Raw genomic sequence first — 23,658 nt, 5'->3', positions numbered from 1 at the left:
TCTGTGAGTCATGTGGTTCTTTCGTGTCCAACTGTGTCAGTGTTGGAATGACTGCAGAGTGACATGCTGCTGTACAGTGACATTCAGAGTATCCATTTCTGAAGATGGGAACTTCACCTTAGGAAGCGCAGCAGCCAGCAGGGTGTCTGCAACAAAGAAATTCGCTTCTTCATGGGAGGAAGTGCAGCAGTTAGAGACGTGCTTTCTCCTTGGGAAACTGGAGGTCTGCACCTCCAAGCATGAAACAAATCTTCTCCCAGCTCTCATGAATGGAGAAGAAAGTGGAAATTACACTTCTGTGTACACACAGCACAAAATCACATGGATTCAAAATCGCATTGAACAGAATCCCTTTTCTTTCACAGTTCCCACCCCAGAATGTTTTGTAAAAAATACATTCACAAGCCATTTGTTGTGAACAGTATCAATAAACCACTATTAAACAGTGGTTTATTGTTGCTTTTAAGGCATAACATCTGATACTGTATTTTGAATCTGGCTCAGCTGTTCCTTTTAGAAGGATTTTGAAGAGCTGTTACTGATCTCTGGGGCCCAGGCTGAGTTTAATTCAAGCAGATCTTCATAAAGAAACACTTGTTAATCTCACACAGTTTCCTGTCCTATGGCTGACCTGCTGGTATGTCCCCAAGGAAGGGCATCAGTACACTAAAGTGTCATTTGTGGTTGCTCACCACATTTTTGAAAGTCTTTTAGAACAGGTTCCCGGTTTTCCAATTGTCTCTCCGTGTCAGGACCAGTTATGCATGTGGGCAGTAGCCAAAGTTGCCAGAGGAGGTTTTCTCCCCATTTTGCCTCTGGCAAGGAAGACAGAGTGCAGATGTTTGCAGCACATGGTGCCTGAAGAGCCAGTCCAGTCCTCTCCCACAGCTCCTGTGGCCTTACAATTCCCTGCTGCTGAGCCAGGTTTGCGTTAGGGCAGTAAGAACAGCAAGTGCTCACTACCTGTGATTCCAGCAGTATGGCCTTCTCCCTTCCCAGAAAGGAAAGAGATAAGGTCATCCCAATTTTTCCAAGCTTTCTAAAAACTTCTCCTGGAATCATAAAGCTTCTTCCAGTCTTTTTGTCCTTGTTTTTAGGAAAGCAACATCTGTTTCACCCTCACTGCCAAGCAGCTGATTTCCTAGGTTCACCATGCAGTGGATCAGGTCTACAGTGACATGAACTTGCACTTTATAACCTTGAAATGAATGAAAATATCTACACACAAGGCTCGGAATGTTACCACACAGGAGTATCAGCAGAATGGATTTTGCATACAAATTGCATATTTCTCGTGACCTCCTAGAGTTCTATCAAGCCTTATATCTGTCCAGAAAGCAGGTAATAAGGCAACTGGGCACAACACCCATAAACTGGAACGCCTGCCTGATGGATATGGCTTGGTTTTCCTCCAGGTAGAGACAAATGATGGTAGTTGCATACTGCTTCAGTTGAACAAATACAATCCTGTGCAGTGCTAAATAAATGAGCATGTCCTGAGTGCTCTGCACTGGAGGGTCTGCCAGAATTCAACATTTATTATTAATAACTTATAAAAGATGAATGTCTATATCTGAATGTTCTATATTTGCTGAAGGAGAAATCTTGGCTAGTCAAGAGAAATCCCATTGTCCAAAGCCTAAATAAAATGTTCTGCTGCTAGATCGAAACCTGTTCCTTCAGGTTAAATTTTATCTCCCAGCAGAGGATTATTAACTCAAAACATGTCACATACTCACACTGCTCTTTTTTTGAAATCTGTTTTGATGAGGAGATGTGTCTGGAAAACCAATATATTCCAATAACTCTTAATTGTTGGAAGACACCCATAGGATGAAATTGGATCAAAGGCCTCCTGAGATTATCCTAATGTTTGTGAAATATATTAAAACTTAAGGTGTATTACCTCAGGGTTAGCTCTCCTGAACATCCAGATTTATGATGTACTTTGCAGGGCATTGATTGATATTGATTTACAAAGTCAGGGGTTTTCAGTGTTTTTCACAGCCTGGGCCATGTTTCAGCTCTTCCTCTTCCATTCATGGCTGTGTGGTTGAATCTTCCCATTCAGGACTCATAGCACTGGAGCAATGGCTTGTGGAAAGAAGATACATATAGAGTAGAATTAATACTCTCCAGAGTACTGAAACCATTTTTGCTCTGGGAAGAAGGAACAAAGCCATTATTAGATGGCTCTGCTTTAGGTAGAAATTCTCTTGGTAGCACTTTCTTAATACCTGAATTATTACTTATTATTAGTAGTTGGCCAATTTTGACATAAGGAATGTTGTTTTAATTGCAGAGTTGGTTGGATCATAAGAGATACTTCACAGGAATACCGATGATAAAGTTTTTTCTGTAAAATCTAAACTTCTCTTTTACAAGGGAAAGGGAGAAACTGTCTCTTCAGTGATCTTTGTCCCCAAGAGTACTTACCCAAGCAATTTTTTGTCCTAAATTTGTTTTTTTATACTCTCAATGGCTTCTTTCAGTGGAAAGCAGGAGGCAATTAACAAAGTACAGCTAATTTAGGCTGGAGAGCATTCTGCTCAACAGACCATTGATTATTTAACGCCTGAGTCCTAGAAATGGATGACAGTAGCCACAAACATCATACCATGTTCATCCTAGGCAAGATTTGGAATGTGTGCTAATACTGCTGAGAACGTTCATGCAATTTGAATGGGAAATCATGATAATACTTAAATCATGTAATTTTTGGATCTTTAAGATCTGCTTTAAATATCACAGTGATTAAATAAGTAGGGTCTGCTACACCATAGCCTATATATGTCAAAAGAGGATGTTGTCAAGAGGAAGAAACATTCTGCTTCAGCAGAAATTCAGCATGGAAAAGAGGCGCACTCATCTTCATCCTACATATTGGATTCTGGTGGCAAGTGATACCAAGGCTCCAAGGAACCTTGCCAGAAAAGACTGGTAGAGCTGCTTTCCCTCTGGATAACAATCCTCTGTCTAACATTCAGGTTCTACTGGTTACTTTTACCTTGCTGTACAACAATATAAACATTAAAATTACACCCAGCCTTCTGTAAAACCCAGAATGTCGCAAGGTGGAAGGCAATCCTGTACTTTTAAAATTAATTTTATATGTCAGCAAAATTTATAATTTGCCTATAAAATTATGATTCCCTATTTTAATGTAACTTTTATTTGTATTTCATACAATCACAGAATTTTTAAAGTTGGAAAAGACCTCAGAAACTATAAAGTCCAACCATTAACCTTTGCATTGTAACTTAAAGTGGAAGAAAATGCCAGGTTCATGAATAGTTTCATTTTATGCTTCACATCCATTACACTGTGTGTGTCAGGATTGCCACATTCAGAGTGAACTCTCGTGTTTAAAAATTATTATTATGTATCTGCCCAATATTTTTTGGAAATTGATTTTTGAGGAAAATCTGTAATAAAACAATCCACTGATGTTTAATCAAAGTAATTTTTATAAATGCAGAGAAGATTCAGAACATTTAGAATGAATATACCTCTTCATGTATTACTTTAGAACATAAATTCCTTTAACCCAGTTTTCTTACTCAGATCACTCATGATATTCCTCAAGGCTGTGTTGCAAAAAAAGACAGCCCACACCTGAAATGATCAGTCAGTTCAAATGGTCACATGGGATTATACACAAGTGGATTTCTAGGTTACAAAATATCACTGGATTAAATGGAAATAAATTCAGCAATGCTTTCTATGCTAACAGTACTAAACACCTTTTGAACAGAAAACAAAGTTCAGCTGTAAGCTGACACTATTTGCTGCACTGGTTAGAGCACACCATCAGCAATCAAATTTTAACACCTGTCATAATACACAGCACACACAGCCAAGACTTTGCCTAAATTAGAGCCATTTTTTCCAGAATTTCTTCAGAAGTTTTTTTCCATAAATTTTCATAGCTGAGGTTGAAGAAATCCAGAATGGAGGAATGTTTTCTTAGAAGGCTCTTCTGGCTTTTTGTGCAGGGAAAATTGCAACAACACATTCTTAGTTTTTAAACATAAATAACTAAGCATTTTTTCTTAATTTGTTGTTTTTACTGTTTCCCAGAATTATATAAATAATCCTAGACAAGTCTTTTAGGGTAATACATTTTGACTGTTCATAATCTAAAAAGAGAAAGAGGAAATGTAGCTGTTCAGTGCTCAAAAAAACCCCCACAGGAATTAGTAAATCTTGTTTGGAGACTAAATTAGTGTTTTGGATAACTGATCTGTTAGGGATATTTGTGCCATGTAAAGAGCAAAAGCAGGGTACACAGGACAGTGACAGAAGGATTTTGCCCTCCTCCACCTTCTTCACAGAAGATGATCCCTGCTTGGAGGGGAGATGGGACTACAGCCCATTAATATATGCAGGATTCATCTGCTTAATTGTAAATGACACACCTCCCAGCTGAGTTTAAATTCTCATAGCCCTGCAAATTTCTTTGGGCTCACAGGCTGAATGGCAGTGTACAAATGAACAATATCCATTATCATCTGAAAGCTTTTCAGTCTGCACCACTTAGCAGAAAACCTGTGGAATCCTTTTGACTCCAGTGCACAGGTTCTGCCCTCTAGGACCTGGTGCCAGTCTGAATCCAGAGAAAAAGTTGCTCTACTACAGCTGCCTACTGCCATGCTTTGTATGGCTCAGATGAGCTATTTTTAAATGACTATAATTGATTTTGCTCATAGTTACAAAAGAGATCATATATTCTCACATTTCGTACCTAAAGTAGAGAAACCCTGGACAGCCTGCCATTCCTAAATTCTTGGAAAGGACTCTGTCCCTAATACTCAGACTCAATGAACATTCTGGTTCTCTGGCATGTCTGTATTCATTCCATCTGTCATGCTGGCACTTTTCCCACTCAGAATTATCTATGCCAATTTCAACAGGGCATAGGTGCTAACCAAACATGGTTTTAGAGGGACAGCTTTCATAACACAGCGAGTGCCATATCTCTTGCCAGGAGATCCTGCTGTTTGCAAATAATTCCAGCTTAAGGCCACATGCTTCATTACATGGGATCACATCTGTAGATGCTTGTGGGTATTATTAAAAAAAATCAACAAATGTCTACTGTATTTCTCTTACAGTTTGGCTCAGTGCTTGGAATTTTGCATGTGGAGAATGAATGCTCTGCACCTTGTTCACAGGAGTGAGCTCTAGGCTGTTATACACTCTGAGCAGCCTTAACAGCCTACTGCATCAAAGCTGGGACGACAAACTGCAGAAGTTTACCAGAGCTGGACTGCTTTTCTCAGGTGCCTTTTCACTGCTTTGTGTCTGTAGTATATTCTGAGGAGAGAATGACAGAGCATTGCCTTTTGCACCACAGCTTTTTCCCTTCCAGTTCTCAACAGTTTTTTGTATAAGGCATTTTCTGCCCCCACCCATTTGTAAAATGGCACATATGTACAACAACATTCACACTGCTTACTGAAGTTATATATATATATATAGGTCTACATAATATAATACTGGTCTATATAGTATATATGTATACTATATACAGTATATATATACACTATATACAGTATGTGTATATATATATATATACTGGCCTATATAATACTCTCTATAAGATATGTTATATTGTATTGCTATATTATACATATCACATTAGTATCACATTAGTATCATATTAGTATATTGTATCTTGACTCCTGTTTTGCCTCCTGGATAGATTACTTGTATTAGCAGAATTGCATTGTGTTGTATAAAGGCTAGAAATAGCTTAGGAGAGAGCAAAACCTCTTCATAAGCCTCAACTAAACAGCCCACTATGCTCAAATTTTAAAATATAACTTTGCAGTTAAGCAAAGAAATATTTTGCCCAGCATATATCTCAGAAAATACTGTTTGGAACAAAATGAGATTCAGGGTATATAATTTCCAGCCATGTGTTTCCAGTCATAATTTCTGACTCTTAGATATTCCATTGTGCAGCCAGGTTCTGTGGAAAATAAACCAAAAAATGCAACCCCCCTGACACCCATAGTGTTTTGGCTGAATAGCACTACAAAGACCTCGGTTTACATATAGTGCATAGAAACGTATTTTTGCAAATCAGGAAAGGTATTTTCAGTTATTCTTTTTACTAGCAAAAACCACCTAAGGCTGTTTTTAGTTGAAGTTTACCTCTTCCTAAAAAATGTTGAATCTAAGAACTGCAGAAGAGTAAAATGTTTTTTAGAGTCCTAGCATTTCAAGGATGCAGAGTGACAAGCAGACACATGAGTATATTGAAAAATTCTGTTGGGAATCAAGGTCTAAAATAACCAAACATTTCTACTGACTGTACATTTCAGAGTAGTAATGTGTAGATTTCTGATCATTTTGTTGTTTAGCATGTTTATGAAATTTGGTACAGTTGACAAGATTTCATAGGCTTTGAAGCATATTTAATGTGCTTTTCCTATGCTATTGATAACTTCAAAATGCTGTATTGAGCTCAAGAAACAAAAAATAACCCTCATTTCACAGTACATTACTTATCAATTTTTAACTAAGCTTTATGTCCTCTCACCTGTCTTCTGTCCTTAATCTTTTTAGCAGCTAACCTGACCCTGTGGGCTGTCAGCACTGATTTGTTTTCCATACCACTTGGACTCAGAGATACTTTGTTTTTATTTTTTTTATCTTCCCTAAAGATAAGGGAAGGTAAGTCTCCTAAAAGTGGCCCTTCATAATAACTGTATACCTGAGAAAACACCCTCAGCTAAGGGCAGCAGAGTGGTAGAAGAGTATGTTATTAGTGCCAGGGAATAAAAAAAACTTCAAGGCATATGCTTGAGAGAACAGGGTTTTTCCAACCCAGTAGCTCATGAGGGGTGGAGTAGAACCTTCCCCAGCACAGTCAGACCAGAAGCTGCCTCATGGGAGGGCTGTTGCACTTTGGGGTGAGTTGTGTTTTGATTGTTCCTTACCAGCCACAACAACAAAGTTATAAAGCTGCCTGGTCAGAGTCTCAGCTCTGAGATGTTGCAGTGAACACAGATTCACTGCAGTGAGCCAGTCCATTGCGTCTCCATACAAACCTGAAATCTTTCCCCTAAGATATGAAGTCAGATGTGGTACACTTGTTAGGGAATGCCTACCAGCAGCATTGCCAGGGCACACAGCTGAGCAGCTGTAAAAAATGCCTGGTGCACGTCTAGGCAGCTTGGAAGCTTTGGCTCATGGAAACTGCTATCTCTAGAACAACAATAATCGAAGATAGCTCATTTAAAAACGTGTCTGGATTGCTCCAATTCATGGCTGGACTGTGTTTTTAATGCCTCTAAAATGACTAATAGTGTGTATAAATAGTGACATCCAGTGTTCAGTTAGATCAACCACAGGTCTGTGTTCTGTAAAGCCTTTCAATTAAAAGATTTATTACAGATCCTATTTAAAATGCCTATGTAAAGATAGTAGATAACCTGCCAACTGCAACACACCTCCACAATAAAAGTTTCCTTCCTGGCTTGTTGGGGAACAAGAATGGTGTGGCTCTTGTATAATCCTTTAACTTTCTTTTTTTATGACAGCAAGCGTCTGATTATTCCCAGGTGGTTTTGATTTCTTCTTTCTCTGCTTCTGTTGCTGTGAATGTGGCCATTAGGGCAGCAGCCATAAAGGATGTGTTCACCACTTCCTTCTCTGTCTGTCTCTTAACAGAGCCACAAGTCCACCGTCTTCTATCCACATTAATTCCCTGAGGTATCCACACAGTATTTGTGTTGACTGCCTTAATTTTGATCTTCTCTAATCATTCCCTGCCAGATGGCAGTTAAAGTTTAATGGTCCCTGTAAAAATAGTTCCCTTTCTTCTTTTAATCAGTCATGTGTGTTTGCTTAGCTAACTGTTAGATGTTCAGAAAGCACGAAGGGACCACCAACACAATTACTTCAAAATACACATCCGTATTGTGATTTCAGTGTTACGTAAAAGTGAAGGGTTATAGTGTAACCAAGATTCCTGGAAATTAGTATGGGCTACATGACCCTACATTTTCTTTGTTTCTTTAGATTTATTTAAAAGATTAAACTAATAATTTGTGATATTTCATATAATCAAAGGTAGATTACTTTTAGTATTTTCCAGGCTCAAATGTGTTTTCTGTGCTAGAAAGCATATCAGTATTGCACTTTTAGGGATGAATTGAACAATACACTTAAGGATATGCATAATTTTGGGGATATACCTATGGCTACTGATAGATAATAGGGCCTTGAGCAAGGTACTTTGACATATGCTTCATCTCAGACCCCTAAGCAGTTCCAATGAAATAATTTACCTTCTTGGATTTTTAAGAGCATGTATATAATTACATAGAACCTAAAATTCTGCAGTATGTGTTTACTTGATTGAAGCTTATTAGAGGTTTTTTGCTGAACTGAGAATTTATTTCAGTTGCATATTAATACTATGCCTAAGTAGCAAATCACTTCAGAGGCAAAAGCTATTTCAGACACCTATGGAATGAGCAGGTAAGAATATACCCCTGAGGAATATAGACAGCTTGGGAAAGTGATAAGCTAGGAGCCTAATCCAGCTCAGAGTACTGCTAGAGAAAGGGGTGCTGTGGAGTTAAATGGAGACTGGATCAGGGTCTGAATGCCTTGCCTAGAGCAATACAGGAAATATATGGCAGAGTCACTAACAGAACCCAGATCTCCTGATTCAAATTAGAGTCCTTTTGTATCTAACATCTGTGTATGCTGCAACTGGATGTGTCATCACAGCCTGCACAGGCCAGCTTCTAGATTAAAGCTTGCATGATAACTCCTACGCACACTGCAGGAATCACACCCACTTACACATCCCAGTAAGATGAGACTTAGCACAAGTGCAGACCCTCCTACATTCTCCTCCCTAGTAGAAGGCTGAGAAAATAGGGATCCTTGTACCTTCCTTGAAAGCATATTTTAACAACCATCTCCAAAAGAAGTTTTCAGACATGACAACATGCACTACAACAGTACTCTGAATCTTCTGATCACTTAGTGCTTTTTGATTTTGCCATCAATGCCAGGGAGCTGGACAAAGGGAATTGCTACAGGTCCAATTTTCTGCATCATGCCTTAATTAGCAATAAGCAATTTGGTTCTAACATAATAGAAATTTTGACCCAAAGGAAAAATTCTCTGTCCTCCATCTAGGTATTTTTCCTCAGTTTCTTTCTACATGCAGGTTTTTTTGGTAAGATTTGGCCCTGAAGGCAGAGACATGGATGGGACAGTTTGCATTATGATGATAAAGAGATGACCTCATTGAGATCAGAGCCTCAGGGTACTTGATTCTGGCAAAAACCTAGTAAAATTGATCCCCGCACAAAAGAACATGATATCTAAATACTCAAGTTCTTCAGTAACTTTGGGATGAAGAGATTGATTTGTCAGACTGTGACCATTGCTAATGACTCACTCTTCATCTCTTGTGCCTTAGCCAATAGCCTTAAACCCAGAAACATCCTTCTTCTCTAGTTATAATTAATTAAAAGCAGAGCCCAGCTTTGTTAATTTTGGTATGTCAGAGCTGTAAAATCTGTCAGCTGTGGAAGAGTGGACATACCTTTATCTTTCTTTCCCCCAGTTTCCTCTCCTGTTTCCATATCAGAGAAACACATACACTGGTTCCTTCCTTGGTTGGCTAAATATTGCAAACATAAACAAGCCAAGCAGAGCTTGCTGAGCAGATGATGGCTACTAGCAGGTGTCAAAGTGAAGGCGTTCCCCTGTGGACACAACCCATCATGGTTGGGCTGATGCCCGGTTCATAGGAGGCAACATGAATCTTCCAAATGGAAAGGGAGATAAATTGCATCTAAACACTCTAATGATGATAATGCAGAGAGACAGATGTGGCAACTGAGCATTTGAATCCCTCCATACGCTCTTTACTTCTGTTATACTATCACATCATATACTACTGACTAATATAAGCCAGATGCACAACCAGAATGTTGCTTGTGTTTATATTCTTGACATCTCCAGATCTGTACATCTTATAGATAGAAACATTTTTCCCTGGCAAATTCACACAAAGGTCATTTTTATGAGCTCATATAAAGAGTGTATTGGAAAGCACTCACTGGTGTTTCAGCTGCACTACTTCTGTTAAAGAATTCTTACTATAAAAATCAAGGCAAGCACAGCTCAGAAATCTGGATTCTGGGCAAGGAATTTTGTTTCCTTGTCCCTTGTGGGGCCACTCACACCTTTGCAAAGAGGGTGCCATTTAAAGGCTTGTAATTCAGAAGTGGTTTGGATCAGCCTTACGTAAATGTAAACGATGTAATGACTTCCCAAGGTGAAAGGCAGCAGAGGAGGAGACAGAGCTCTGCCAAGTGAGGTCAAGTGTGGAGAATAAGCAGCAACCACGCAGAACATTTATACACCTGGTATAGTATATGCCAGTTGCTAAGGCAGGAAGCCAAACGTAATGAACACTCTGAGAATTACCAAGAGCTCCTTTTTGGCCCGGGTTCTTGCTTGTAATTGAAGTGCTATCCTCTACTGATCCTTCAGGTAGCATTGGAACGATTTTATCCAGGCTTCAAGGGAGAATCAATCCCTACAGAGTAAAAGAAACTTCCTTTACATTATAGCTCTGTGCTAGAAGCAAGCTATGAATGTGACTCATGAGTATTCTTAATAGTTTTCAAAATAAGTGAAATTCCTAAGTGAGATTTTGATTTTAATTTTGAAAATGATTTTTCTGTGTGCTCCAAGATGACTAGAAAACTGTATGTATGTTTATATATTTATGTTATTAGAACATATAATGAAATGTACATTAAAGTGTCTTTGTTGCATTAATTAGAATATATTTTAAAAAATATTTCGGCACAGTATTAGGAAAAAATTAAATAATATCCAAGAGTATTCTCCCTTAGTCTGTACTCTCCATGAATTTTAACAATAGGCTATTTCTTTTTCTTCAACCAGATTCTAATGTATTCACAAGACAAGGAGTGGTTATAAGACATTGTAATCTTATTCCTGGATAGCAGATTTTAGCTTTTATATACCCTAGTGAGTTGCTTCTCTACAATATTGAATTTCAAGGAAGTGGTGGCTACTCTGTGATGTTGAAAATTTCTTTCTGTCTTCCGTTGCCAGCCTTGAAACATTTTTTTAAAGGATAATCTGTACTTGAGAAAATAGACTGAAAAATCAAAAACTGACTTAGCAATCTCATTGAAGTGCATATAGTAGTCACTTGGCTTTACTTGCCTTCCACACTTTTATATGTTTTTACTTCAGTTACAATCCATTTAGGACCAACACTTGCTTTTGCTTTTGAAAGGAGATCTGGGAAAATTGTGTGGTTCCTACATAATCAAATTTATTTATTATTCTATTCATTTTATGGTATGGGACATCTGAGTTCAGAAGCATCCTTCAGAAGTATCCATTTGGGAAAAACATTCAGAGACTTTTAAAGATAGAGTAGTAAACCAAGGAAGCACTGAATGTTTAACTGAAAAATCAGAAATATAAGCAAAATAATTATTGGAGCTGCAGAGAATATGCAGGTTTACAGAAAACTATAATGCCAAAATTGTTTGCTGATAGTTCTTAATTTTTTGGTTTTTGGTGGGGGTGTTTGTTTGTTTGTTTTATGGGTGGGTTTTTGTTTGGTTGGTTGGTTTTTTGCCTGGAAGTTCCATAATGGACTCTAATGAAAGAGAGGAATTGTTAAATTAGTCTGAAACTGAAAATTAAAAAAGAGTAGTTTTTTCTGCAAATAGGAAATGGTGGAAACCTCCTGTGATTCAATCACTGAAAACCAGACTGGGAAAAGCACTACACTTGGTTGCACTGCTGCAAGGATGAAACAAACTGGCCTCTCCGTTTGTTACTGCTGAATTTGGTCTGGGAAGACACATACTTATTTACTTACTAACATTAAATACACTATTTCTATTACACTTTTCAAAATCAAATAATGGAAAAGCACTCTGCTTTGGCTATCTGTAACTGCTGAAGAGCATCACAGTTCATTTCTCTGTTTATCAGCAAGGCATCCTTTGAACTACACAAAACAAGTTGACTGGTAGGATGAAAACCCAAAACACCACAAACAAGAAAACGGAAATAATACTAAATTATACTTTAGCTACTAGTGGAAGTAGACTTACAAGTCTAATATAAAATAATCTTCCATATTACCTACTATCTTTTTATCTTTTGGTAAGAGAGAGTTTAACAGGACATTTACATCTGATTAAAAGCAAAAGGCTTTTTTGAGAAACAGAAACTCAAACTGTAGCTGAGAGAACTTCGGCAAAGAAAATTCGTCTTTCTCGGAAGAAACAATGTAAAGAAAAGTTAGTAGCTGTATAATGTATCACTGCTTCAGAGTTCCTAAGTGGGAGTTAGGCTGGTATATTAAACTGGCAGCTTATCCTCTTGGAATATATTGTATCCACCTAATTCATGAGGAAAGCACAAGAACATTAAAGAACTGCTTTTGCACCTGTTATATTACGCTTTGCATTTTTAATGCTTAGCAGAAGCTGTTGGTGTTTAAAAATCTTCACCAAGTGTATCCATGCAGCATGGAAAGAGCTGAAGTTGTTAAACTGCGTAGCATACAGCACAATCATCTTGCATTTAATGACTAGATTTCTAAAACAATTACTAAATTTGGACCAAGTGCTGGCCTAGGGGGAAGCCAGGTTTCTCTCCATTTTGAGAATGGTCTCCATGGCGTGCAGTGAGAGCGCTGCCGCTGACAGGGGCAGCCCCAGCACGCAGGATGCCACGCGGGGTGTGCGAGCACAGCCAGGCGCGGTGTGTGCAGGGAGCCTTGTCACCATGCTCCAGGTACAGGTGGTGGCTTCCCCTGCCCAGCGTGAGCCCAGCAGCACTGCCAAGGCAAGCTGACCTTTCTGCAGGGGGTAGAAAGAGCCAGCCTTCCCTTTTCAATTGAATGCAACTATTTTTTCTTCACAGAGTCTACATCCTTGAGTTTTTCTCTCATTTTTCCTTTGTGTTCCCATGATAACTTGACACAGAGTAAGTGCAAAATTTGTGTTTAACTCCAGACAGGCATTCAGTAAATGCAGAGATAATGAGACACTGGAAGTTTGGAAAAAAGTAAACAGCAGTCATAGCAGAATTGTATTAAAGAAATTTGCTCATCTAATCTAAAATAGTAAAACGACCAAGTTCCAGGGCTGAATTATTCCAGGAGCAATACCATGACTTCACTCAGGAAGCATTACTCAGTAGGATTACAGCTGGAACATTTTCAACCTTAAGGATTCATCTTCAGAAACATCATTCTTGGAGTGCAAAATATCCTGTACTTCCCATTCCTAGAATAGGTTCTCTGTTAATAACTCACATTTCTGCATATCATAAACTTCAGTTTACTTGTGAGTCATTTTGCTCTTCAAGAACTTGGTAAAATACGAATTTTATGTCAGTAAGGGTTAAGCATCCAAGGAATTAAGCTTTCATTGAAATATGGAATTTCCCTACACACATTTGAAAATCCTGTCTCCAATATCAAAATAGTTCACTTTTTTTTTCTTTACAGAAGAAAATTCCATGCAGTTATTTATCCCTGTAAGATGTGATAACCTACATCCAGAGCTACAAGATAAGGCGATCTCCTACCATGAAGTGGACTGTTAAGTGTGGTGAGGAAAAAAAGTGGGTTTTATTTACTTATTTACAAAAAATAAAAATAAAAATAGTCAGAAAATTTGCACTAATTGAAGCATGCAAAGCTGCATGACATGAAGAGCTTTGGGGAGCTTTTTCTCTTTTAAACATGCTATGGAAATTTCTTGCCTGGTGAGATAAAATAATGGAATGAGGAAAATACAAACTCTGCCTAGCAGGAATTGGAGTAATGGAGAGTCTTAGTCCAGAGTGCACTAGAAAAAACATCATGCTGATAGTATCCTGACTTTCCTTCTATTTCACAAAAAATCAAACTGAACAAGAATGTCATTTATTCCTCTCATAAATACTGTGTAGAAAACCAGCAGCCTTTAAGCTTTTATTTTTCATTAAAACTGATATGGGGGTGGTGGTCTTGAATAAATATTTTCATCTGGAAAAACATGTCAAATAATGTTCATTATATTTAATTTTTAACCTCATTTAAACTTAGGTTTTTTCCTTGAATGTCTGTCATTCTTCTATGATTGTGAAAATGTGGTATTTCCTTGTATGATCCCTTGGATGCCCACATGGAAACATGCACTGGAATTAGGGTAAAGTAACTCATTCCTGTAAGAGACTAAGTCAAGAAACTGGAACCATATATAGTTTTCATTGCATTCGTCTGCTGTTGGTGCCACTGGTGGTGTTTTTTGTGCTGGACAGCCAGTGTAAGAATTATGAGTAATTGGAAAGCTTTTCTGTATTTATCATAAAACTGTATTTTAATGTTAGTAGCTCAGATCACTTATCTAAGCCTGGCTCCTTGTGTACCTGCATGTAAATGTGTAGTCAGCACTCCTATTATCATGTAACTGCTTCCAAGTGTACCCTCACAGACAAAAATATCTCATGAGGTGAAAGTAATTTAGTTATGTAGATCTCCCTATTATTTCAGTCTAAAAAGCTCAGCTTAAATAGATACTATCAGCTGAGTTGAAATGTTTTTGCAATATGCACTGATGTGAGACCAACAAACCTATTTCGCTAAGGTGCCTCAAGTAGATTTGGATCTTTAGTTTTAGCTGTGCTATTACATTTCCTTGAAAGCTCCCTTATTCATAAAAATAAAAAGTAAGAGGGGAGACACATTTTCTTGCCACTTAAAGGCATTTGGTTGTTGATGTTTATGTCCTTCAGTTTAGGGTATAATGAGTGGGAAACATAAATGCCTTGTGTCTGAATGATCAACACTTGCATTGCCACGTGCTTTCCTGCTTGTGTGAAGGTACAAGCCGTGTTCTAAACACCAACGTCAGGCTCAGATTCTTCTTACAGATGCACATGTGCAACTTCTGTAGCAGTGACTGAAAGCTGGATACACAGATTAAATTCTAAAATAATGTGACATTGCATCCATTTACCTTGGATGAGAATTTTAAAGTATTATCAATTCAGTCCTTTAGCCCTTTGCCATGTTCATATTATGAAAATAAGAATATCTTTCATATATATGGTGTTAAACAAAGATTTATTTAGGAGGTGTGGCGTAGTTTGGCTGGGAAATCATGTGAATACTATGCACATACATCTCCTGAGTAAGCTGCTTAATGTTTCAGTTATTGTACTTCTGAACAAATTCTTTTGGAACAGGGTATTGGCTATACATTCCCAGAGTTTTGGGTAGAATCCATTCTGGATGGTAGCTTGCATCCTGATTTTTATCTAATGACTGCTTTGAAATGCGGATTTTTTTACATGAGATAGTTCAGTGCTTTATAAAAAGAATCATGGTTGAAAATATATGAAATTGCAGTATGCATGCCACACAGAATACATCAGATAAAAAAGCTCTGTTTGATACAAAAATTGTGGATATTAGCTAATTTACACATATAAAGTGTCAATATTTTATTTTGTATTCTGGAACAGTTTAAGCTCCATGATGTTGATTGTAATTTCATCTTTCACCACCAGCAGAGGGAGCAGCAGTGACTGAGCTGCACAAACCGTGGGGGTTTAATCCACTCCACCAGCCAAATTCCCTCTGCAAACAGCCTGAAAATAGTGCTATCAGCAGAAACCAAGGAAAAATGCCTGAGGGTAGGAGTGATCCTCGAATACGTTTAAATGTTCCTATTTTCTTCAGAATAAACCCTTGCATACCCCCATTAAAAGAATAGCATCACATTTACAGCTTTGTGACAAATACATGGCATATGAGTGGTATTTGGAATAAGATCAGAGACCTGAGTACACAGACCACGGCTGTCACATCTCCTAAGCTAAAATCATGCTTCAAAAATGCTTAGCAAACTCTGTTTCTTGTTTTGCAACTTAAACCTCAGTTCTGTGGGAAGACACATTTCAAATACAAAAATGATAATTACTCAAAACCTAAGATTTTGAAAGACATTGGAATGCATTTCAAAATGGTCAGTTGTTGCAGTTTACTTTCAGACAGTGTTTAAAAGCGTCAGAATCATTAAATCAGTCCTCAACAGATGTTTTAGCATTTTCATGCAATCAATCTAGCAAAAAAAAATGGAATTCACAGCTCTTACAAAATATGTAAGAGAAGATTGATTTAAAGCAGTGTAGCCCATCTCTAAAGCTCTAGGTCTGAACACTTCTGCCAGGGGAAAGTAATAGAGAGACCCTCTGTTACACAACTAACACTGCAGTGAATATTTTATTTGGCTTTGACATTTTACCCATTTCAGTAATCATCTTCAAATATGAACACCAATACTATTGTCACTTAAGCTTATTCTCCCACATTTTCTCAAAACAGCAAAAATATTTAATAGCAAGGAATTTAAGAGTTAAGCCAATGTATATTGTCCCACAAACATCATCCAAGCAAAGACATAGACTAGATAACAACACTGTGCACATGAGCTCTGTCTTCCTTCAACCTTATCAGCACCTCTGATGGAAGATACTCTGACTACAAACCTGATGTGCTTATAAACACAGCCAGGACAAACACAGCAACTCAGTCCCTGCCCAGAATCATGTCAGTTCCGCTCATCCCAAAACTGAAAGTCTATCATCATCAGCCTGACTTTTATTACATTATTTCTGACGAATATAAAGAGTGATAATATGGGGGGAATGGTGGTTATGGAGACTTCGTATTACAGGCAGAGAAAAGATCAAGGGTTATGTTGGTGGTCTTGCAGGAAGAGAAGTGAGAGGTGTCAGAGTTGCTCTGGGTTCTCCATCTCGGGTATCGCTTGCCTGGCTGTAGGAGACAGACCCTAAGGAAGCACTACTGCAGGTTGCTGTCAGCCTATTTAAGCTGCTAAGGATCTGGTTAGAATGCCTGGCAGGTGGGAGGTGGACACCTGCTATCTGAAATGTTCACAGTGTTGTGTAAGTAAATTATACTTAGTCAACAAAATTTCATTTATCCACCTTCAGTTTCCTGATATGTCCCTGTCACTCTGGAGTATCTTCTTAGCTGTTGGTGTCAAGAATATGAAAAAATTAAACCTTCTTACCTTGGGAGGCTTTATAATAATGACACACCGCTCTTTAGAATCCAGATCAGCATGGTCCTTGCAATTCCTTATTTGGTTGAGAGCTGGGCATTGACCATAGGTTTTTTTCTAAATACCTGCAAAGAAAGAAATTTCATATCTTTCCTGACCAAAGGTATCTCTGATAAAAGTCAGTGTTGCTGTGTCCAAACAGCTTATTCAGTGGGCTATACTGCCATATGAGCTAAACAAAAGTCACAAGGCTTTATTTGTTGTTAAACAAACATAATTTTAGCCACTTTGAAGAAAGGGCAGAGGACAGATTACAAGTGTAACTGTACAATTTCTTTTGTTTATCACACAAAACAACAGTGCAGTTTGGTTTGCAGCATGTGATATTATTAATTTATATGTATTCATATTAGTAACTAATATTAAAATCACTGTCATTAATTTTTGCCATTGGATTTAATGAAAGGGAATTTAAAGCACAGTTTCTCTGTATATTTAACACAATTTATTTTTAAAATTCTGTTATATGTGATTCCTATTGAATTTTTTGAATATATTTTATGATTTGCCAGAATTGTCTACCATGTAGGAAAAGAACCAACAATTTCAGAATTCAGAAGGATGAGGAACACCATTAACAGTGATACTAATGTTAAGTCAATAATTGAAGTTCTGTGTATCTCTTTCATATAGCTCTAGTCAATGGATGTTAATGAATTACATGCTATTTACTAATGCAGGTAAAATGGGTCTAATCTCTTGGATCTATAAGCTATTTTTGTCTGCATCTGATAAAGGTGTCTATTTACCTTTAGAAAATATTGCTTTACAATGTTGCTTTCTGATCACTGTGTGTGTCATTACTTAAATCAGAAACATTTCTCACTGCTAGTACTGAAGGGCTAAAGTTTCCACGTGCTTTAAGTGCATACATATTCATCAGCAACATGACTGTTTACTTTCCTATAGCTTAACTTGCCCAAGTATACAGAAATCTGCTGCAATGTTTTCACTGAAGATGACAAATATGCAATGATACTGCAGGGTGGTTGGTTTCGGTTGTGATCCATAAGTGTATGTGCCATTTAACAACCAATAAAATATGACAGGCATATACGAGTCTGTCTGAGCAGGAAAGGAAATTTTATTGCTCAGGTTTTAGTCACACATGCCTTACATAAAGTTGTACAGTCAGATCAGTATTTTATTGTTACTTACCATATGTGTTACACACTCTAGGCATGGAAGAGCAAGCTCAAAAGCATGAACCTTATCTGCAGAAGAAATTACTTTGAATAAGTTTATAGTCAATACAGTCTTTCTTTAGGAACAAAACAAAAAAACTGGAAACAAATCTTCATACCTCATAGACTTCAGCCCCACAATATTGCAATCTTAGTTTTATCAGCTCCTTTCTTAAACACCATATCTTCTCTTACACACCAAAATAATTTAGTATGCACTACTATGAATCACTGACATGGATAAGTGCTATCTGTCATCTCCCTACCTGGTGTATCCCTCCAAAAATCCTGGTACTGGGGGTGTTGACCTCACACAGAGAAAACATTGCTAATCTTATAACAAGGTTATGTGCATAAATCTATGCATAATTTTATCAGAATCACCAGGTACATTGTTCAGGGGTAGATCTGTGGTGAACAGAGAACTCAGCAGGACACATCTGCACTCTGTTCACACTTCTCGAGTTCCTTGTACAGCTCAGCAGGAGAGGACAAAGGAGAGGTGATGATTTTGAGGCACTTCTGCACTTACAGAAGAATTCCACAACAAATTCCACTGTCTTGTTATTTCAGAATATATAGATTATATTTTCTTTAATACACATGTGAACCAGAATTTATTTTTACGGCGCACTACCGGCGTTTATCTCCAGCAGTTGAAGAAGTATGCTCACAGCCTGCAAAGCATTACAAGGGCAGGATATGAACCTACACAGGATATGAATTTATAAATGCCAAAGGAGTGTAGTAGTAGCAACATGTAAATCAAAGTTCAGAAAGCCAGAAAATCTTACTTTAAGATCAGCTGATGCAAGGTAGCAACATAGTTATTTTTAGGAAAAACAAGTGCTTTTGTGGCACCAGACTGAGGGACTGAGTGATCAGTAGGCAATGACCCGACAATGATTGACTCATGATAGAAGAAAGGAAGAGAAAATAAGTTGTATTTCAGATTCCAGCATGCAACACACCAAAAACACTGAGCAAGGTCTCTGAAAGCCAAGTAAGGAAGATTGTCAGCTTTTCTGTTTCCTTGGGCACTTTATCTATCATGACAAACTGAAAAAAAGAAGAGCTACAATATCTTCATTTAAAATGTTTTAGGTACCTGTCTGAGATACAGTTAGGCAACATTGGTAGAAACAAAGGAGGATCAAAGAAATAGCATGAAGAATACCTAAGGCATTTATTTTGGATAAAGTTGCTAATCTCAAGCTTCAGATAAACTAATACAGTGCTCACCTAAGAAAAAATTCAGTGCAAGTTCTGTAGAAAGCAGAAAAAAGTGTGATTTTTCTCTGCAATCACATATTGACACAGAAATAGCGTCTTTTTATATGCTATTAATGGTTGATGACATTTATGGCTGACTATAGAAGTCTGAGGATTACAGAACCATTGCTTGAAGAGCAAACACTTGAATTTAGCTTTATTAGTTGCTAATATTTTTTCTGATTCTATTTTTTTTCTTAATAAAATGATTTCAGGTTTGTGAGCAGCTACCTATAATAAAAAACAATCCGTTTGAAACACTGGAGAGTGTAAGTAGAAGGTGTTAATTATAGCTAACTGCCCAATTCCCCTCCCCCACTCTGGGCTAAACCCTACCGTTTTAGGCTGCTTTCATTCCAGTAACTATTTGATCTTTCCCAGGAGAGGATTTTGTACTATTTCTTTTAATCTTCTCTGCATGCAGCTCAAAACTGGCTTGCTGAACTCAATTTAAGTTAGTGTTTGCGTTTATGAGGAGAGGATTGCAGGGTCTACAACAAACCAAATAAAAATAATGTTTATAAATGTCAGTTAAAGAAAATTGTGTGAAGTAAAGTTAGGTGCATATGAGTGCATACACACAAATTTTAGAATGATGCTGTTACTCCCTCTGCTCACTATGATCTGCAGGGAAAATATAATTTAGAAACCTTTGACCTTTGGTAAGTACAATAAGCTTTTACTATAGTGCCTTTTCAACTAGTAAACAATTAAGCAAGTAATTTTAAAAATATTTTGACAATAAAACACATTGATGTTTCACTCTACACATGTAAGGATCTTCTGTGACTGTGAGTAATTAACCAGACAGAACAAAGTTAAACAAACAGATAAATCTTTGCAGGGTGGACACTCTATGCAGTAAATAATGCAACATGTCTACTGTCATCAGATAATGTGCGCTGTGCTAAATTCCAGAGCCACATTTTGGCACTAGCATCAGTGCCAAACAGACTTACCTTGTAACTTTTACCTCTATGGACCAAGTCTCCAGAAATCAAAATTGCTCCATTGAATCAAACTAGATGGGGTTTATGTTAAAATAAAAGCAGGTCATGCAGTCAGCTAAAAACTGCAACATGTGTTTATCCACCTCAAAATATTGCTCCATATCTCATTCCTCTTGTAAGAATGTTGATAAATCCACAAGAGTTATTTTCCACATCCATAGTTTCATGAAAGTTCCAAAGAGACATTCATTTCCCAACTTCCTGCTAGCACTGCAATAGCTAAATATGCTGCTGGTGCTGGTCATAGTCATGTCCACAGTTGGGTTCAGGCAAAGTGACAAATCAGCTGTAAGATCCAATGCACACAGGAGAAGTTGCAGCAATATCTTAATTATGCTTACAACAGAAAAATATACTGCCAGAAGTACTGAATAAATACTTTGCAAACAAAGGAAAGATCAAGACCCAAAGAAAATAAAAATTAGGAAAAAAAAATCTACCACAATATGAACTGTTTGGACCCCACAGAACAAGGATGTCCATGCATTAATATTATAAAAATATAGTTGATAACTTCATTTGGATTGCCTCTACTAGTCCAAATAAAACCCAACAAAGCAAATTTGTACTCAGGCCCCATTAAAACTGACTAATTTCAGAGTTGTTGAATTTAGGACAATTGCATTGTATAACTGGAACCAGAAGTTAATGAACTGAGAGTTGAGTCTTACACAGATGAAATATTAATTCATGTTTATTACGAATGTTGATTGTTTTAATACTCTGAATTTAGATACAGAAGATTAGATGTAATGGGTTCTTTCCATATGTCACAAGTAATACAGTTGCTCTTTTAACTGTAAATTCTGCAAGACTGTTTTTCTTACCTAAAAATTCAAGCAAATTATTTAAAATTAAACCATTTTTCCAGCATGTGTAAAAATGTGTAAATGACAGAACTGGCAGTATGATGATTGCTTTACAGATAAGCGTTTTCTTCATCATCTTCAAGGACATCCAGATTTATGATCTAATCACTCAGCCCTTTAACAGGATGCATTTGAGTTTGATTAAAAAAGAAAACAAACAGCAGAGCGGATTTATTAATGAAATCTGGGTGACCTTTTCACATATGGAAAGCTCTCAAAATAGCAACTTTTAAGCTGGGTATGGTCTTCTTAGCTACTTTAGCTTCTCCCGTCCTAGTGTACAGCATGTTTTTGCTGTGCTTTTTTAAATTGGCAAGTGCAAATTTTGGGAAACCATTTCCCCCTCCCCCTCCTTGAACTTTAATTGCTTAACCTACATCCTAATTCAAGTTGCTCATAAACCTTAGCCTTTGTTGTAGGTCCGACAGCTGCGTTATGTCAGTAGCAAGTAAAACCTTCACAAAGTTCCGGAATGCTGCAAGACATTTTATAGGTGCTGCAATAAAAGGCAAATTGAATTTACAAAAATGCATTTGTCACTGATTAAAAACTTACAAAGTTAATTGGAAACACAGTGTAGGTGTTGCCACACAACTAGAGGTGTAATTGGTGGTTTTAATTCAGTTGGAGCACGGGGGAGAGTAGCTGTTCATGTAAGGCCAGCAATCTTTTTCATATTCCTTTTCCCTTGAAGAAGCAGGGTATTTTTATTGGAAGACTTGCATGAATGGTCAATAGCATTAAGATGTTAGCTGAGGACTAGGGACCACTTCCGTGCTCCGCTTTCCAGGCTGTATCAAAGTGAAATTTGCAGCCAGTGCCCATTAGTAATTGCAGGGTCCACTGGGAAAGTTTTTCAGGCCTTTTCTTGTTTTTGGTTGGCAAAACTGACACCACTCTAACAATCACTGCTTCAGCAAGTGAGGAGGGGAGAGGGAGGTAACCAACAGCCCTGGCAATCACCACCCTCCCCCTGGAGCTGAGTGAATTATCTCCACATAATCCACTTAACCTTTGCCATTGTAGGACCTGGGAAACTGAAGGTATTTTTAAACTTGAGTCTTTTAATTGCCATTTTATAGTGTCACTAGTCCAGCTCAGCTGGAAGGAGGAGGATTGGAAAATAGTTCCACGAGGCAATAGCTTTTCACCTCGGCTAGGAGTCCTAATTATTATTGGTTTTGTGGCTCACTGTCCTCCAAGACTCTGGGGATGGTGATCTACAGTGAATCCACAGGTGATGGAGTTTCTTTAATGTACCACCATTTCTGGTTAACATGGCTAAAATATCAGAGATTGTAAACTACTTACAATGTTCTACTTGGCTAACAAACATACTGTCATCAATTCTCAATATGCAGAAAAATCCAAACTAACACAAAATGTTGTGAAAACACGTCTGTAACAATAAGGTTGAGTAATATGAGAAAGCTCCTTTCTAATTTCTATTCCTGGCAATCTCCTTGATATTAAATTTATTATTTTATTATTTACTTGATATTAAATTTCTTAAAATCCCACATAATCCCCTTATCAGAAAATATGTGCTTGGAACAAATGCTGAAGGATGCTTTTGGGTAGTTTTCCAAAGTCAAGCTATGGAAAATTTAATTAGGAAGTGATTAACTCAGTAGATTACAATAGCCTGTGAGAGCCTTCTGCTATATTTTTATTCATGGCTGCTTAAAATTTAAATACCACTTACCTATTTTATTCATGAATATTCCACTGTGCTGGACTGTGTGTATATCCACATTTCAGAGATCATCAAAACAGGGTAGGAAACATGCATGTGTTCTTCACAGAGACATCAAAAGATGGACACTACACCTTTTCGTTAACCTTGACTGCACCTTTTCCTTGAATTTTCAGAAAAGCCACAAAGAGTTAGGCATTCAGCTTCTCTGTACATCTAAATTCTAGAGTCACTGGACAATATAGGTCCCTTCAAGATCTCTGGGTAAAAATGCAATACTGATTCCTTTTATTAATACTCAGAGAATTCTCAGTACTGTAGTTTGACTCCTTATTCTCTTCAGAATTTTAAGTTTCCCACCCACTGGCAGAGGCAAAGGGAGCATGTGGATATCTTGCACACTGGGTGCAAGTATACTTCACTGTGCAGGGATGTGGCAGACCT

At 37.6% G+C, this 23,658-nt stretch overlaps 1 long non-coding RNA gene across 1 annotated transcript; it reads right to left on the bottom strand.

Moving 5' to 3' along the window:
- Positions 1-10,469: 10,469 nt before the first annotated feature.
- Positions 10,470-22,968, bottom strand: LOC134552128 (uncharacterized). Its single transcript, XR_010080773.1, has 4 exons — positions 19,976-22,968; positions 18,342-18,397; positions 17,133-17,248; positions 10,470-10,579 (listed from the first exon to the last, which is right to left on the bottom strand). It is a non-coding gene; the product is annotated as an uncharacterized LOC134552128 (long non-coding RNA).
- Between the last annotated feature and the right edge of the window lie 690 nt (positions 22,969-23,658).

The sequence above is a fragment of the Prinia subflava genome, chromosome 6, assembly GCF_021018805.1.
Source record: "Prinia subflava isolate CZ2003 ecotype Zambia chromosome 6, Cam_Psub_1.2, whole genome shotgun sequence".
Taxonomy (NCBI): domain Eukaryota; kingdom Metazoa; phylum Chordata; class Aves; order Passeriformes; family Cisticolidae; genus Prinia; species Prinia subflava.
The sequence above is the reverse complement of the archived record's forward strand: the minus strand, read 5'-3'. Positions and strand labels throughout refer to the sequence as shown.